This window comes from Fundulus heteroclitus, unplaced genomic scaffold (assembly GCF_011125445.2).
Source record: "Fundulus heteroclitus isolate FHET01 unplaced genomic scaffold, MU-UCD_Fhet_4.1 scaffold_47, whole genome shotgun sequence".
Classification (NCBI taxonomy): Eukaryota; Metazoa; Chordata; class Actinopteri; order Cyprinodontiformes; family Fundulidae; genus Fundulus; species Fundulus heteroclitus.
In genome coordinates this window covers 786,151-803,383 of record NW_023396890.1, presented here as the reverse complement: position 1 = coordinate 803,383, position 17,233 = coordinate 786,151, and the positions used below count along the sequence as shown (strand labels likewise).

Below are 17,233 nucleotides of genomic sequence, written 5' to 3'. Positions count from 1 at the left end.
TGGCACGTCTTTTGTGATGTTTAAGTAAAAACATTTATTTTCATCTGGATTAAATAAGGATCCAGATGAAAATAAATGTCTGTTTCAACAATGAAGCATCTCTGATTTATCTGATCCCACAGTGGAGTCTATAGTTAATGAATCTGCGCAAAGATGTTTGCCCGAGAGGGTTTTAACAGTTTGTCAAACTGTTAAAATGTTATTTAAATATTATTTAAACATTTTGTTGTCTGAGACTGATAATAATCTTGTTTTGCTTTCTTTATGGCAGCAGTACACTTGTTTCGTAATTGACACAAATGTAGACAACCTACAATGATTGTTCTCATCTTGCTCATTTAAACATTTCTGAAAATGTATAAAAATATTCATAACTGGTCATAAACAGTGAATAATGTGTTTTATCTTGTTCATGAGTGGTGGTGGGACGGAGTGGGATATGGACAGATGGACAGATGGAGCAGTAATGCTGCCGCTGGTCCGGTCTGTTGTGGTGAAGAAAGAGTTGAGCCAAAAAGCAAACGGGTCCGTCTACGTTCTGACCCTCACTGATGGTCACGAGGTCTGGGTTTGTAGTAGTTAGATGCTAAAACTCCTGGATTGTGGCGGTAAGGAAGGAAAACTGTCAGGAAAATGTAGGAAATCATAATCAATATTTACTGAAATTACCAGCAGTAGTTTTGCAATTAAAGATTTCCCTGATATCATGCAGCTCTAATTCTAACTTTCTATTAAATGGATTTTTGTTGCATCATTGCTACTAGAGCCAGAAATAAACAGTATACTGCATTTGGCCCAGCTAATTAGACCTCCTTATTTGTTATTTTTTATAAACAACTAAAAAACTGTGTTCTCTAAGCCCCAGTCGGTCGAGACAGATGACCGTTCATACTGAGCCTGGTTCTGCCGGAGGTTTTTCCTTCCCATTAATGGGGAGTTTTCCTCTCCACTGTTGCTTCATGCTTGCTCAGTATGAGGGATTGCTGCAAAGCCATCAACAACGCAGACGACTGTCCACTGTGGCTCTACGCTCTTTCAGGAGGAGTGAATGCTGCTTGGAGAGACTTTGATGCAATCAACTGGTTTCCCTATATAGGACATTTTTGACCAATCTGTATAATATGATTGAACTTAACTTTGTAAAGTGCCTTGAGATGACATGTTTCATGATTTTGCGCTATATAAATAAAATTGAATTGAATTGAAAATGATTAAAAACCAATGAAATTTTGCGAAGTCTGCAGAATAAAGGCCAGAGAAGAGTTAACAATGTGTCACTTCACAGGAGTGATCAACAAAATCTCCAACATCATGCAGAAGATGAAATATAACGTTTTAATAAGCACACTACAATAAAAACCTTTTATTTCTGCCAAGTGAACCTCCAGTTCACTGATGCAACAGGAAGTAGTTCAGGATTTACACAAATATCGACGTTAACTATTGGGTTTGATACAAAGGAGCGAAGATTGCTGGATGAGAGACTTTCAACGGATTCTGACTGAAATATGAAGAATTTTCTTCCCGTCTGTAGAGCTTTTTTCCTCTCAGACGGGGATCAGACATTATCCTGCTGTGACGGGCAAACGGTAACAGGGATAATGATGGCTGTCAGAAATTAAACTGGTTTAAATTAATTTACATTCCGGTTGGTTTGATTGCTGCCAGTTTGAGACTCATAAATGGCGTGTTCTGTACGTTTTGCACGGCAGAAACTCTACAAAGTGCATAAACACTTCTGCTCTGGGTCTCAAAAGGGAATAAAGAACGTCGGTAATGATGCAGAATACATCTACGGGTCCCAGTTAATACGCAGAGCTGTGTTGCATCAAAACGTCTTATCCCCGCGATGGCAGGGAAAGGCTGTAATGCAGGCGGTGGCTCAGTAACCGGCTCGACCGGACCCCTCCTGGTTCAGATTGTGTTGTGGCTTTTCAAGCTTTAGCAGGATTTATAGCTCCAGTCCATCCCGATTCTCTACAAATTATCCAGAGGAGTTTTATCACAGCCGTAAAGAATCCAAGTAAATACCACTGAGGAACAAACCGAGGGCCAAAGAACCAAACCTGTCTGGAAAAATGGCGGCTGCGTGTTTTTCTGATCAGGTTTCCGTTCTGTCACAACAGGAGAGAATTTATTGCAGACAGACTGAATATGATCAACCTTTCATGTTCTTATCATCCATAACGAGGAACTCCACCAATCAGAACATCCTGCAGAGACGACGTTTGTGAAATTTCACTAAAAGCATGAAGAAAAACACAAACAGGTGCATTTAGCAATACTTTGTTTTCTCTCTGCAACGCCCCGTAGTGACGAACACACAATGTTGATTTCTTACACGGCAATTTGCAACAAAGCAACAAAAAAAAAAACAACACAAAAAAAAACACTTGCAGTGTCATTTTCATTTTATGGAGCTCAACCTACATGTTCCAGGACTTTTATCGATTTTAAGGCAAAGACCCATCAGTGGGTTTAATACAGTGATGTGAGAACGGCCAGAAATGATGCAAAACGCATGAAAATGCATGAAATCTCAGAACAAATGTTGCTGTGCAGCCACATTGATTTTAAAATGAAATGCTCTGACACATCAACCATCTCGACTGCTTGAAGGAGTAATTTATCACTCTGTGGGGTCAATGCATCAAACTCGTCCCTTACTGGCCCTTTATGGTTACTGGGTTTTAATTGGATGGGCACCGACTGAGCTAAAATAAACTCTAAAGAGGAAGTAGTCCACCCCTGCCCCAGTTGGCAAAGGAACTGAAATCTAGTTTTGCTGCAGTGCAAATTATAATAAATATGTATGAATATAAGTTTTGCGGCCAAAGTTTTTGCATCTTTAATTTTTCTGTACATTATACAAAATATCAAACTCTGCCCCATTTAAAGTGACAGCGCTGATCTTCTTTCCCCATAAGTGTTAAACAGACATCCTGGATTAGAGGAGGGGGAAAAAAAAAAAACGCTGATTTCTGAATTTAACGCTTTGCTGTGACACTTTTTATGAGGCAGGACGGAAACCCGAGCTGCAGAAATCACGATGGCAGCTGCTTCGCGAGGACGCCTTCAGCCTCTGTTAATTATGCAAATGAGCTGATAAGAGGAGCGAGGAGGGCTGATAAAACAAAAACAAGACACTCCTTCATCGTGTTTGAGGCTCTGCTGGAGTTGGGAGCTCAGATCTATAATGCATGTGGTAATGTTCGTATTCTGTGTGAGCGCACGCCGGGACCGCACAGGGTAAACATCGGCCCGAAGAACGCCGTCAGGCCTGGAGATCATCACAGAGAGACAGATGGTGAGCCGTGCACCTTCCTCAGTCATTCATCAGGCCAGGCTTTGACAAGCCCAGGTTTGTTTTATGTGGATTTATGAGTCTCATGAAGGTTGGTGCGTCGGCATAAGATACAGGGAGGTTCTTCACGGGAATGTTGGTTAGATCCAGAGGTGCCGTTATACAGCCAAGCACATAATGTTTGAGCAAAGTAAAGATGAAACTGAACTGGAGAACATGCTGCGGCTTCTTGAGATTTTTTCCCCCCATGTGGATTTACTTATTTTTGCATCTGATTCACTGCTAATGCGTAACTCTGAGAAGATTAAAAAGAAGACTTATGATGTAGATATAAAAAAATCTAATTATTATTTAGACAATCTGATTCATTTTTATTATTATCTGGTATTTTGGGTTCCTACTAGAAGAACATCTCTAGGTATAAATTATAGGTGTTGGACCCAATAAGGACGTCGTTCTTGGATCATATAACTGGCCGGAGATCACAGCTCTGTCTGCTTTAACTCCATAGTACAAAAAAACAAGTTTCACTCTATGATAATAACATATACTCAGTAATCACTGGCTTCCATAAGCAGATGTTTCATTGTCACAATACACTGCAAAAACGGAACTAGAAATAAGTAAAATGTTCTTAAAATCTGTGTATTTGTCCTTGATTTGAGCAGGTAAATAAGATGATTTGCCAATGGAATAAGAATTTTGCACTTAAAATAGGAACAATTCATCTCAATCATCTTATTTCAAGTGCAGTATGTCCAATTATCTTATTTTAGGGGTCAAAATACTCATTCAATTGGCAGATAATATTACTAACCTGCTCAAATCTAGGATAAATACACTAATTTTAAGAACATTTAACTTATTTTTAGATCCGTTTTTGCAGTGTACTGACAGGGTTTAGTATGAGGTCGACACACCTTTTGCATCCTTTGCCCATAAACATGCTCATAAAACACGGTTTATGTTTTTTTTTTCACCATTCTTCCTGAAGGGCATTTATGAGGTCAAACACTGATGTTGGACAAGAAGGGCTGGCTCAAAGTTTCTGCTCCTGTTCATTCCAACAGGTGCTTTTAAAGGCTAAACGTTCCCAGTTCGTGTCTTTATGGGCCTTGCTTTGTGCACTGGTGCATTGTCATATCCCATAATGTCTCACAAATTTAGGAAAATTATTTTGTGCAAATTGTCTCGTTTTGTGCAGCAGCATTAGATCTAAGGGGCTGCACCCAACAGAAAAACACAAACAGTTGTATTTAGCAATACTTTGTTTTTTCTCTGCACACTGCAAAAACAGAACTAAAAACAGAACTAAAAAGTAAAATGTTCTTTAAATGAACGTATTTACCCTTGATTTGAGCAGGTAAATAAGATTATCTGCCAATGGAATGAGTATTTTTACCCCTAAAATAAGATAATTAGATATACTGCACTTGAAATAAGATGATGGAGATGAATTGTTCCTATTTTAAGTGCTTAAATCTTATTCCATTGGCAAATAGTCTTATTTACTGCTCAAATCAAGGGCAAATACATTAATTTCAAGAAAAGTTTACTTATTTTTAGTTCTATTTTTGCAGTGCAACGCCCCGTAGTGACAAACACACAATGTTCATTTCTTACACGGCAATTTCCAACGAAGCAATGAAACAAATGTGCCATTTTCATTTTATGGAGCTCAAACTACGCGTTACAGGACTTTTGGCGATCTTAAGGCAAAGACTGATCAGTGAGTTTAATACAAGGAAGTGAGAACGGACAGAAATTATGCAAAATGCATGAAATGCTGCAAAATTCAACATGTCAGAACAAACGTTGCTGTGCAGCCACATTAAGACATCAACTATCTCAACTGCTTGAAGGAGTAATTTATCACTCTGTGGGGTCAATGCATCCAACTGAAGAGCAGCCCCACACTGTGATCCTCCTTCCACTAAACTTTTCACTCGACACAATGCAGCTCATAGCTGTGAACCTGCCCTGTTAGAGAAGAACCTACTTGCTGTAGGTTTTGTGCCAACACCTAGAGCACTGTCAAAATCTCTATGTGTGGTTGATTGTTTTGTAAAAAGGTCACTGCGGGTAAAGACGCAGAAAAAGGAGCGAAGAAGTGATGAAATGTCCCCCTGGCCAAAGCATCCTGCTGCTGACAGCACCGTTTGTTATCTGCAAAAACACAGTACAGGGTTCCCACACCTTGGTGAACATCAAATTCAAGGACCTTTCCAGGACTTTCCAGGACCAATTTCCTCAAATTCAAGGACCACACGTGGCAGCATTTACCTACTGTGACCACTGAATAGGTTATCATATTTTAATACAATGCAAATTCAATAAAAGATTAAACGGCATAGAAGTTGCAATGCAAGAAAGTGGACTTAATTTATAGCCTACATTGATATTAATCATATTTATAGCCTACATTGATATTGATCATATTCATAGCCTACATTTATATCCACAGTACATGGCTATGCCATACTACATTACATATAAGATGTACATTAGCCTACCGTTTCATGGAATTTTATGGAAAAAAGTGCAGCATTGAGATGTTCAGAATTATATCAATTTGTTTCACTTACTTTCATCTTTGATTAAGCTAGTTTTTGACTTTGACTCTGAAAAGTCGCTAAAAATAGCGACAAAGTCGCTGAGTTGGCAACACTGGGTGAATGTAACCTATTAGACGCACGTAGGCCTAAACCGTAGCCTAGCAACTAACGAAGAAGAGCGAACGTACTTTTGCAAATTAAAAGTCTGCGGAATCAACATAAATTTAAAAGATCGTGTGGTAGTAAAATAATGACATCCAGTCGTCATCCGTGTGAACTTTCAACCCCACAAAAAAATTCAAGGCCTTTCAAGAACAAGGTGTTTTCTTGGCTGTTTTCAAGAACTTTCAAGGGCCTTGAATTTATTTTTTTAGATTCACAAACTTTCAAGGATTTCAAGGACCCGTGGGAACCCTGGCAGTAATATGAAGTAGCTGCTAAAACAGTCAGATTCAGGTTCAGACCACCTCAGAGAGAAGACGAGGAAGAGGAGGCAACCTATGAGCTCAGAGGAAGATACGGGTCCACAGAGGGGAGATGAACTACTTTCTTCTTCTGCTGTCTGTGTTTTGGTAAAAATCTCCGCGTGCTGCTAAGCAGGGCTGACATGAGCGCTGCTGCTTGCTGTGATTTAGGATTTAGGATTCTGCCGCTCAGCAGGAGCTCAGCTGTGACACAGTTCATCTCAAGCACGAAATCATTTTCCTCCATCACCCAGATCCTCAAATCTACTCGTTAGTTTGCAAAATCCACAAATGCACGCGCAGCGCAGTGCAGCAGGCGGTAGAGACGATGCTCTTCCTGCGGAGAACAGGCCGGCCACGCGGTCAGAGCTGCATGACGGCTGCAGAGTCCCTGCTGGAGACAAGACACCAGACCGGCTACACTGTTCCTGCAGCTCCAGACTGCCCCTCCAGCTATAGGCCAACTTTCTGTTTTCTGTTTCACCGCGACACGGTACAGACGAGGATCCGACGGCCTGACTGACAGCGCCTGGGGCTGCATCACTCCACTGGAAGCTCCCCGAAGGCCTCGCTAAACGCTCTGATCCAGGAGAAATCAGGTGACTCCTGCCAACAGGCTTTGCACTGTCTGCTTAAGAAACTGGCTTTTGGCAACTGCAGTTAAACTTTTAATGAATATTTAAGGACTATAAAAGAAGAACTCATTTAAACATTTACTTTTCTGTGTAGATGTGTTCAGTGCTGGGGGCCCCCATAGTGCATTTTATCATGAAAAGCAGTCAGTTTGAAGGCTAAACTATTGTTTGAGAAGCCCAAAGATGATGTTTTACTGTACCCTCCGTATTTATTGGCACATCTGGTACAGATATGCAAAAAGCCTTAAAATAAATTGATCTTTTTCTGCTGTAAAATGAATACACTGAAACAAAATGCTCCAGTTCTCCAACAGCGAGCCCTCGAACTTATCGTTAAGATAAATGTGGCTCCTCGTCCGTCTTTGGATGATGAGTTTCAGGTATTTAAACTTTTGTCATAATTATGAGCGTTTGGCTTCTGCTTTCCACCATCAGCCTCATGACTTCCTCCCTGTTAAAGGGGAGTTTTCCTCTCCACTGTCGCTTCATGCATGCTCAGTATGAGGGATTGCTGCAAAGCCATCAACAATGCAGACGACTGTCCACTGTGGCTCTACGCTCTTTCAGGAGGAGTGAATGCTGCTTGGAGAGACTTGATGCAACCTGCTGGGTTTCCTTAGAGAGGAAACTTTCTCACCAACCTGGAGGATCTGATGGAAGCTGACTTTGGAAAGAGACCTGAGCCAGTGGACCTTTTCTTAAACACGTTCAGCTTTGAGGACGCTTCTTCTTCCCACCCACCAGCAGGTGTCATGCTGGCTGGTGGCCGTCACCTCTCAGTGGTCATAATCTTGTGCCAGATTACTTTGTCTTCCACTGATTATTGTATAAAGGATAAAGCGGGGATAATAATATGCTAACATGTTCCTTTCGCAGATGTCCAGCCAATAAATTATTCAAAAGAGGACAATTAAAGGACAGTGTGTGTTTATTTCTTGAGGTGAACTTGTCACCAGATTCTAAGAAATACAAACCCACTCATCCGGACTTATCTAATGAGACCACAATTTGTGAACTAATTGAGATTTTTTTTGTTTTTACCTGTCAAAGCATTAAAAGATCCAATTATTTCCATAAAGAGAACATTTAATCTGCCTCGGCTCACATGAAAACGGGGAGAGAAGAAACCTTCAGCTCAGCCACTGACGATGTTTTGCTTCCCGCTTCAGAAAAGGCATTAAATCCTGCGGCCCGGCATGGAGATGCGCCGCCGTCAGCACTTATGCAGTCACAGGGCTGTCTCCGCTGGCTAATAAACCCAGGAAACGCCGGACCAGATTTTTTTACCCAGCGCAAATTAGAAGAGGTGGGAAACTGTAAGAGAGAGCGAGCCTATGGGGAGCTGGGACACATGGTGGCTGCAGCTGAACCCAACAGGACCAGCCTGACCGCGAGACCACACTGCAAAAACACAACTAAAAATAAGTAATATTTTCCTCAAATGAGTGTATCTGTCCTTGATCTGAGCAGGTAAATAAAATGATTTGCCAATGGAATAAGATTTTTGCACTTAAAATAGCAACAATTCATCTCCATCATCTTATTTCAAGTGCAGGATGTCTAATTATCTTATTTTAGGGGTCAAAATATTCATTCCATTGGCAGATGATATTATTTACCTGCTCAAATCTGGGACAAAAGCACAAATTGTAAGAACATTTTACTTATTTTTAAAATCCGTTTTTGCAGTGCAACAGGTCCGTCCCGATAGGTTGGGAAATCACTGGAAATTCAGTAATTTCATTCAAAACGTTAAACATATAAAGATTAATTACACACATTGTGATGCGTATCAATTGTTTGTGTATTTTTTATAATGAAAATCTCCAAATCAGTTCCTATAAAAAAACTAATAAAAGGGATTTTTAACACAGAATTGTCAAATGTTAGAAATAATCTCAGGGAAGACTCGTCCTCCATAAGAACTTTAAGCCATAAAACAAGCTGTTAGTGGAAAGTTAAGTGGAAGAAAAAAGTGTGGCTGTCCAAAACCAGCAGAAGCATCCATCAGGAAATTCTAGCGCATGTCACGCTTCCCTTCGCTGACAAGCTTTATAACGATGCTGATTTAGCTTTAAGCCGGACTTTGTACTTCCCCACACTGCCAACGCTGTGCATGATTGGCCAGCAAACTAACCCGACCCAAAACCTGCAGAGAATCTGTTAAATGATGTCCAAAGGGGACACTGGAGTGAACAATGCAGACGAGCTGAAGGTCAATATTGCAGCAGCCTGGGCTTCCTGAACACCTCTGCAGAACCACAGGCTGACGTCCTTCATGTTGTGCTGCAGTGATGCAGGAATTAATGCGAAAGAAGGCTTTCATTTCTGTAAAAAAAAATCATTTCTTTGGGTCCTTCTAACATTTAGATAGACTATATTTCGGGTTTTCATGATCTGTCAGCTAGAATCATAAATCTAAGATATTAGTTTAGCCTTTTTTTGTTGATAACCAGGCTTTTAAATGATATTCTGGTTTATTGAGAATCATCCCTCTATGCTGAGCTGGACTGCATGACCACAAACGGAGAACGAGAGCGCTGAACCATCATCTGACCAGGTGACCCGCGTTTTGAACATCTCAAACCCTGAAATGCATCTGGAGAGGAGAGCGACGAGCAAACGGGAGGCTTTACCGACACGTCTGCATGTACGTTTCTGTTGCAGGTTCAAGAAGATGCGTTTCAGTTAAGCTCGCTCACTTAAACAACAAACGGCAGAAATGCTCATCGTGGAGGAAGAATCAAAAGCGACTACACAGAAACGACTATTATGCAGCTGTTTATCTGCTGGGTTAAAAAAAAATTACACCTCTGAGGCACTGATGGCTCATTTTGGCTCAAGCTCGCCATCATTCTCCTCCTCTCTTCCGCTCGTATTGCTGCCGATGATGCATGAAGGCGATGTGCCGCCAGTGTTTCCCGCAGCTCTCCATGCGCCGGCAGGTTGTGAAACACCAAGCAGACGCCTCGAGAGGTAAAGTTAATTTGTTAATGCGTTCTCCCTGCATAGTTTCACTATCGCTGCTATGAATATGACAAAAACAATATAATAAATGACCTCAGAGGCTTGTTGCTAAACGCAGCTGGTATTACTGGAACGGTCATTCAGCCAGAAGGTCCCGGGTTGAAACCCCCTGCCTGGGGTCTTTCTGCAGTTTGTATGTTCTCCCTGTGCACGCTTGGGTTCTCTCTGGGTACTCCGGTTTCCTCCCTCAATCCAGAAACATGACTGTCAGGTAAATTGCTGCGCGTGCATCCTGTCCAGGGTTGGATTACTGCAAAAATGGATCTAAAAATAAGTAAAATGTTGTCGAAATGTGTGTTTTTGTCCCAGATTTGAGCAGGTAAAAAGGGTAATCTGCCAATGGAATGAATATTTTGACCCCTAAAATAAGATAATTAGACATCGTGCAGTTGAAATAAGATGATGGAGATGAGCTGTTCCTGTTTTGAGTTCAAAAATCTTATTCCATTGGCAGATCATCTTATTTACCTGCTCAAATCAAGGACAGATACGCTCATTTTAAGAAAATATTACTTATTTTTAGTTCCGTTTTTGCAGTGACCATGCTCTCCCCCCCCCCCCACACACACACACACACACGACCCCCACAGATGGATTGATGTGGGTAAGCGCTGCCGGCCCCAAGCTTTTAATTTGCAAACTTACACGTCGTCTGTAAGCCTTCCAGCGTTAATCTAAATTCAGTGTGTATCCAGATGTATAATATCAAATTATCTCAGACCAGTCAGACATCAGTGTCATCTCTACGGTAAACGGTGGAACGCCAGCATCCTGGGAAGAAAACCCACGAGGATGTAAAACTGATTTTTTTCACTAGTCGAGCTGCGCAGCATTGATATTGTCAGTATTATCAAAATGATAAAACTGCAGATTTTCACAGCATTTGGTGCAGAACATCAAAAGAGCAAGTAAGAAAAAACAAAAAAAAAACAAGAGTACAAATCCAAAATCAAAACATAATAATAAATTCTCATGGTGCATTTTTTTTAAACAACAAAAAGAAAAGGAATAGAACTTAACAGCAGCAGGTTTAGAAACAATCAATCATGTTTACGGAGAACTGTCGCGGTTACTGTGCGCGAAAATCACTTCCTGCTTCCTTTGAGATTTTAGAGATAGCAGATCTGTCCAGAGTTTCCACACGAGGGACAACATGATGGTATCTGTGCAACCGCAGCGGCCTGAAGGCTTCAGGAAAAGTCAATAGTCTCCGTCCAGCTTTGGAGAGGAACCCCCCCCCCCCCACCCATATGGACTATCATCCATAGTCAGGAAGAAGAAGAACATCCATCCATCTTCTAACACTTCTATCCCTTGTGGGGTCGCGGGGGGTGCTGGTGCCTATCTCCAGCTGTCAGTGGGTGAGAGGCGGGGTGGGAAGAAGAACATGTTTAGCGATATTATAAAAAAATTAATCTGGAAACAAACGTCCTTATTTTTGCATCCATGCTCCACCCTTCCCAGCCACCACTCTGCTCTTAAAGGTATACTATGCAACCGGGGTTGATTTTCCAGCGAGGCTCCCCCCAGAGGGCGAAAGTAAAAGTGCACTGTGGTAAAGATGCTCAGCTGTTCTGGTTTCTCTGTCAAGCCAGGCGCGGTTGTTTTGAGCTTAGCAGACAGGCGAACGCAACGAAAAGTGGAAAAAACGGCAGTACAAACAATGACTAACACAGTGAAGGTATGAACATCAGGGTTTCCTGCAGCGCTATCTTGGCGAGGCGGCAGCATGAGTTTGGCGAGGTGGCCGCCGCCTCGCCAAACTCATGCTGCCGCCTCGCCAACATTCAAAAAAAATAAATAAATAATAATAATAATAATAAATAAATAAAAAAAACTTGATATGCTTGCATGTTTATTTGACGTTAACACGCGTTTCTTTGTTGCTTTCGCGCGTGCATATAGTGAATGGCAGGGCAAAAACACATGAAGTTCTCGCCGTAAAGCAAGACCGACTCTCGCGGTCTTGCAGAGACTTCTGAGCCTGTGTGTGCGGGCCGAGGGCTCCTGCAATTGCAAGTGCGGTATTTCCCCCACAGACCACCAGGGCGGCCGAGAAAACCTTTGTTCGACCTGAAATGACTGATTTAATCATCCAAAACAGTATGGAACACGTTCATTAACTGAAAAATGTTGCATAGTATGCCTTTAATCAGCTCCACCTGCTGCTGCCACTAATTTCCCGCCTCATTCCACCTCTCGCTGCGGGACGTCCTGCCTCGTCACGCTGACTGCATGTACGGCTCCTCGCCTCGTCTCTCGCCCTCCCTAGGAGATTAAACTCATGCGCACCGCCTCGTGAAGGTCTCTACTGGATTCTTCGTGTTTCACCGTCTCATCAGCTGCATCTCAGACATCATTCCACCTCTGCCTGCTTCTTCTGGTCAGTTCTGACTCTGTCGGCACACCTGGTCCAGTTTCTACCTGCATCATCCGTCCTCCTGCCTACACCTGCCTGCTTACCTTGTCACCTTCTCTCTTTTAAAAATAGACTTTTCAAAAGCAAACTCTGTGTCCTGCTAGAGTACCGGGTTCCCAGAGCGCCATCCATTACACAAACACAGTTAATGACAGAAACTTACCACTTTTTAAAGAACACAGAGCATCTCTGTCACGACCAATCTGCTTACCTACCACTGCTATAAAACATGCAAAGCCCAAACGGTTTATTATTAAACTTCCTCCGACAAAAAGAGCTCCACCGACGCTCAAGGTTAAGACGGCGACAAAGAGCCCGACGAGCTTTTTCTCCAGAAAACCTTGAGAATAACGGCGGCAGTAAATCGAGTTTGAGCCGAGCGTTAAAGGCGTCAGCAGAGAGCCTCACAGATACGGCTCTCCAGAAGAGCTCCAGAGTTTTCAGCCCTTTAATGTTTTATACTGTAAAACGAACATAAAGTTCACCGTGGATTTATGGCAGACTTCTGCAGAGAGCAGGCTTTAAATATTGAACCTGGAAAGAAACAGAAGCTGCAGGGAAGGAAGCGAGGAAACACGAACGAAGGCATGAAAGACAGAGAGAGAAAGGAAAGGAAGTAAGGAACGCATCATTCAGACAACGGGATGGGAAATAAAGTCTGAAAATACAGGTATGCACTGCAAAAACGGATCTAGAAATAAGTAAAATGTTCTTAAAATTTGTGTTTTTGTCCTACATTTGAGCAGGTAAATGATATTATCTGCCAATGAAATGAATATTTTGACCCCTAAAATAAGATAATTAGACATCCTGCACTTGAAATAAGATGATGGAAATGAGTTGTTCCTATTTTAAGTGCAAAAATCTTATTCCATTGGCAGATCATCTTATTTATCTGCTCAAATCAAGGACAGATACGCTCATTTTAGTAAAATATTACTTATTTTTAGTTCCGTTTATGCAGTGTGTCTCCATATTTATCAGTTTCCGCTTCATTATGGATCAAGTCCAGTAAAGAAACCTGAAACCCAAGTCCACGGCGGTGCAGACTGTGTCGGCGGCCTTCATCAGGGCTGCAGGAGGCGCTTGCAGAGGAAGTGAGCTTGGTGTCGCCGCCATCACGGGGCGGCTGCTGGGTTAGATGGAGGAGGGGGATTGGGAATTATCATAATCACGCTGGCAGGCTCTGCAACATGCCAAGGTCACCCCGCTCCCTCACTCTCAGCTCCGTTTCACACCCCAGGAGTACACCAGAACCAGAACCAGCCGCTTCACAGGACTCGAGAGTTTCCTCTCCTCCCGGCCGAGGCAGTCCTGCAGACACCGACTCCAAACGCAGAAACCTGTCCTGATGCTACGTCGCCACGACCGCACGCTCTCCAACCGCAGGCCGTCGGTGTAACGGCAAGCAGGAAATAATTGATATGCACAGAGCAGCGACGACAACGCGCACAACCGGTGTCATCTGTCAAAGTCGCCTCCTGCTCGCCGTACAGTCCCAGATCCACCTTCAGCCAATCAGAGCGCCCTGTTTCCGCCACAGCAGAGGTCAACGGAGGTCAACGAGAAAGGAGAAGAGACCAGAGCGATCAGCTGACTTCTCCTCCTGTAGTCGCTGGTCTTTATCGCCACCGCTATGGAAGTAAAGCAGTGACAGATTCCAGCGACATCGAAAAAGAGATCTGGCATCGAAAAATTACAGATTGGAAAGTCAAACATTGTTAGAAAGTAAAAACTTATGATGATATTCTGATTTTATGCTGCAGCTTTTATTCAATGAGATGTTTTTAGTGTCACTGCAGAGCTCCTTCAGCTACGATTTCACTGCAAGCCAGCACTGTTTTGCTGTTGGGGGCGGGGCTAAACTGAAGGCACCCTTCAAATAGACTTTATTGATCTCACAGTGGGGAAATTCATGTGTCACATCGGCTCAATAATAAAAAGAAGGTGCCAAAAGAAGGAAAAGGTGCATGAGGTATATACAGTGTGTCCACCACTGAGCTATATTATACACTGGAGTGCTGATTTTGCCGAAAAACTGAAGTCACTGGCCGCCATCTTGCTACTCCCTACTCTCACAGAATCCCATAGGATTTGGTTGCAATAACAAGCAGTTTTCTGGCTGAGTGAAAACGTTTCACAGGTAATTCTACAGTCAGTGGATGTACTAACACTATCAACTATATTTTAATATATTTTACATGTTATTCATATTAAATATATATATATATATATATATATATATATATATATATATATATATATATGTATATACAAGTATGTGTATATGTGTATATGTATATATGTATACACATATGTAAATATATGTTTTTGTATATTGTTATTTATAAATTTATAAATGTTAAACATATATATTTAAATGAATAAAATGCAAAATATTTCAGCACATGACTTTCTCAGTACTTGATATTTTTAGAACATAACATAAAACTATATGGCATTTGACATTTTAAAAGTTTTAAGCCCCCCTGAACATGAGAAAATCCTCGTTATTCGATGCTGTAGCGCACATATTCCCTAGTTACTGGGGGGAAATAGGGAGTACCAATATGGCAGCTGGTGGCTTCAAAGCGACTCGTTCAAACAGCGGGCGATTAGCACTCCAGTGTATTATATAGCTCAGTGGTGTCCACATATATACAGTGGACCGAGAAAAAAAGAAAGAAAGAAAGAAAGAAAGAAAGAAAGAAATCAGAGATTTAAGACCCTCATGAACCCTCCGTTTTTTCCGGTACTCCTCATCATCTACCCGCTGTCACGTGTTTAGCTCCATGTCACTACAATGATTAGCTGTATAACCCGAATGAGGATAATATTAATGAAAATAAAACCCTTTCTTGTGATCGAGCAGCGGTACTTGACCGGAGCTTTCCATAAATTCAACGCAGGTAGGATGATGAGTACTGGAAAAACGGAGGGTCCATGAAGGGGCCTTCAGTTTAGCCCCGCCCCCCGACGGCTTGTAGCGAGATCGTAGCTGAAGGAGCTCTGTAGTGACACTAAAAACATTTCATTGAAAAAAAGCTGCAGCATAAAATCAGAATATGATCAGAAGTTTTTACTTACTAACAATATTTGACTTTTCAGTGTCTAATTTTTCGATGTCAGATCTCTTTTTCGATGTGGCTGGAATCTGTCACTGTTTTAGCTCCATACAACTCTTACTCGTTAACTTTGTTAGTCAATGATGCCGGTGAAGATTCATCCAGGTCACGGTCATTCCACAAAAGTAAAAAAAAAAAAGAAAAAAAAAGGACTTTTTTCCGAAGTTTGAAGAAGTTTCGCTTCCTGTCCATAAAGCTTTCTTAATTCAAAATGTCTGGAGTAGTGTGGAGTTCCAAGCTTTATAGTACTGCCCAACAAAGGCCTTCTAATGACTTAGATAACATGAAAATTGTTACCCTGTTTCGGTTCAATGTAGACTGATTTTATGTAGTACAATGCTCTCAGAAATCTGTTAAAATGTGTAAGCATGACTTTGGTTTGCAATGAAGCCGCTCTGATCAATGGAGCATTTTATGGTACACTGTGTCACTACCTGAGGACCCCTGAGCTGTCTACCAGACTGCCTGACTGTAATGTCTAAACTAGAAGAGCATTCATGTAAGGCAGCCTGGAGTACGCGCTAGCAACAATAAACGTAGTAAGTTAATTAAATATAAAAGTTTATTTCAGCCTTATGTTATACACTGCAAAAATAGAACTAAAAATAAGAAAATATTTCTTGAAATGAGAGTATTTTTCTTTGGTTTGAGCAGGTAAATAAGGTTATTTGCCAATGGAATAAGATTTTTACGCTTAAAATAGGAACAATTCATCTCCATCATCTTATTTCAAGTGCAATATATCGAATTCTGTTATTTTAGGCATAAAAATACTCATTCCATTGGCAGATAATCTTATTTACCTGCTCAGATCAAGGAGGAATACATTAATTTGAAGAAAACTTTACTTATTTTCAGTTCTCTTTTTGCAGTGTAACCAGGGCAGTGTAGTCCAGCTACATTGTGGGTGCTTTTACTGTGGCACCTAGTTTCATTGTTTAGTTTCAATTCAGACGTCTCAATTAAGCCCTCATCGAAAAAAATTAATGTTTTGTTACCTTGAGATAAAAAAGAATAAATATTTCTAAGCAGGTTCATCCTCTTGGCTCTTCTCCAAAGGACCAAACGTCAGGAAGCAGCAGAGGAGGTTCCTCCTTTGTTTCCCTCAACATAACTGTCGACCTACACAGGCTTATATCCTCACCACTGTTAGGAATTAAATTAAAACCGCAACAAAAGAATCAGAAATCAGGACATGCATTCTGGGATTCGAGGTAAAACTGTCAGGCAGCAACAGATCATCAGCGAGCCTCATGACAGCGACGCTGAACGATGAAACTGAGTCTGATAATAAAATCCTTTTAGGCTCCATAAACATCAGGAAATCCTCAGAAAAACAACGCTGCTCATCTCAAGGTAATCAACTTTGCTTTCTTGAGATAACAAGGTAAAAAAAAAAAAATCTGAAGATAATGGAGCAGTTGTTTCATGATGGTGATGAAATTACATGAAAATAAAGTTTCAAGACTTTCGGACATTACAGAATAATCACAGCAGGTCGAGCAGCTTGTGTGTCCCAACTAAACATAAAACATTAAAAAGTAGAGAAATAGACGACAGACAAAGCACCAAGGCCGACTTCTCACTGACAGCAGATCTAATCTCCTCAACACGCGCGCCGAGCGTTTGTCAGACTATCCGTGTTTATGTAGCAGGAATATGAACGCAGATGGTGAGGAATCTGAGGACCTTCAGCTTCTTTAG

The 17,233-nt window shown here is 41.5% G+C and overlaps 1 protein-coding gene across 3 annotated transcripts in view; it reads right to left on the bottom strand.

The window, feature by feature from the left end:
* Positions 1 to 17,233, bottom strand: part of rhbdl1 (rhomboid, veinlet-like 1 (Drosophila)) — a 67,352-nt gene that overhangs the window by 11,098 nt on the left and 39,021 nt on the right. The window lies entirely within an intron of this gene.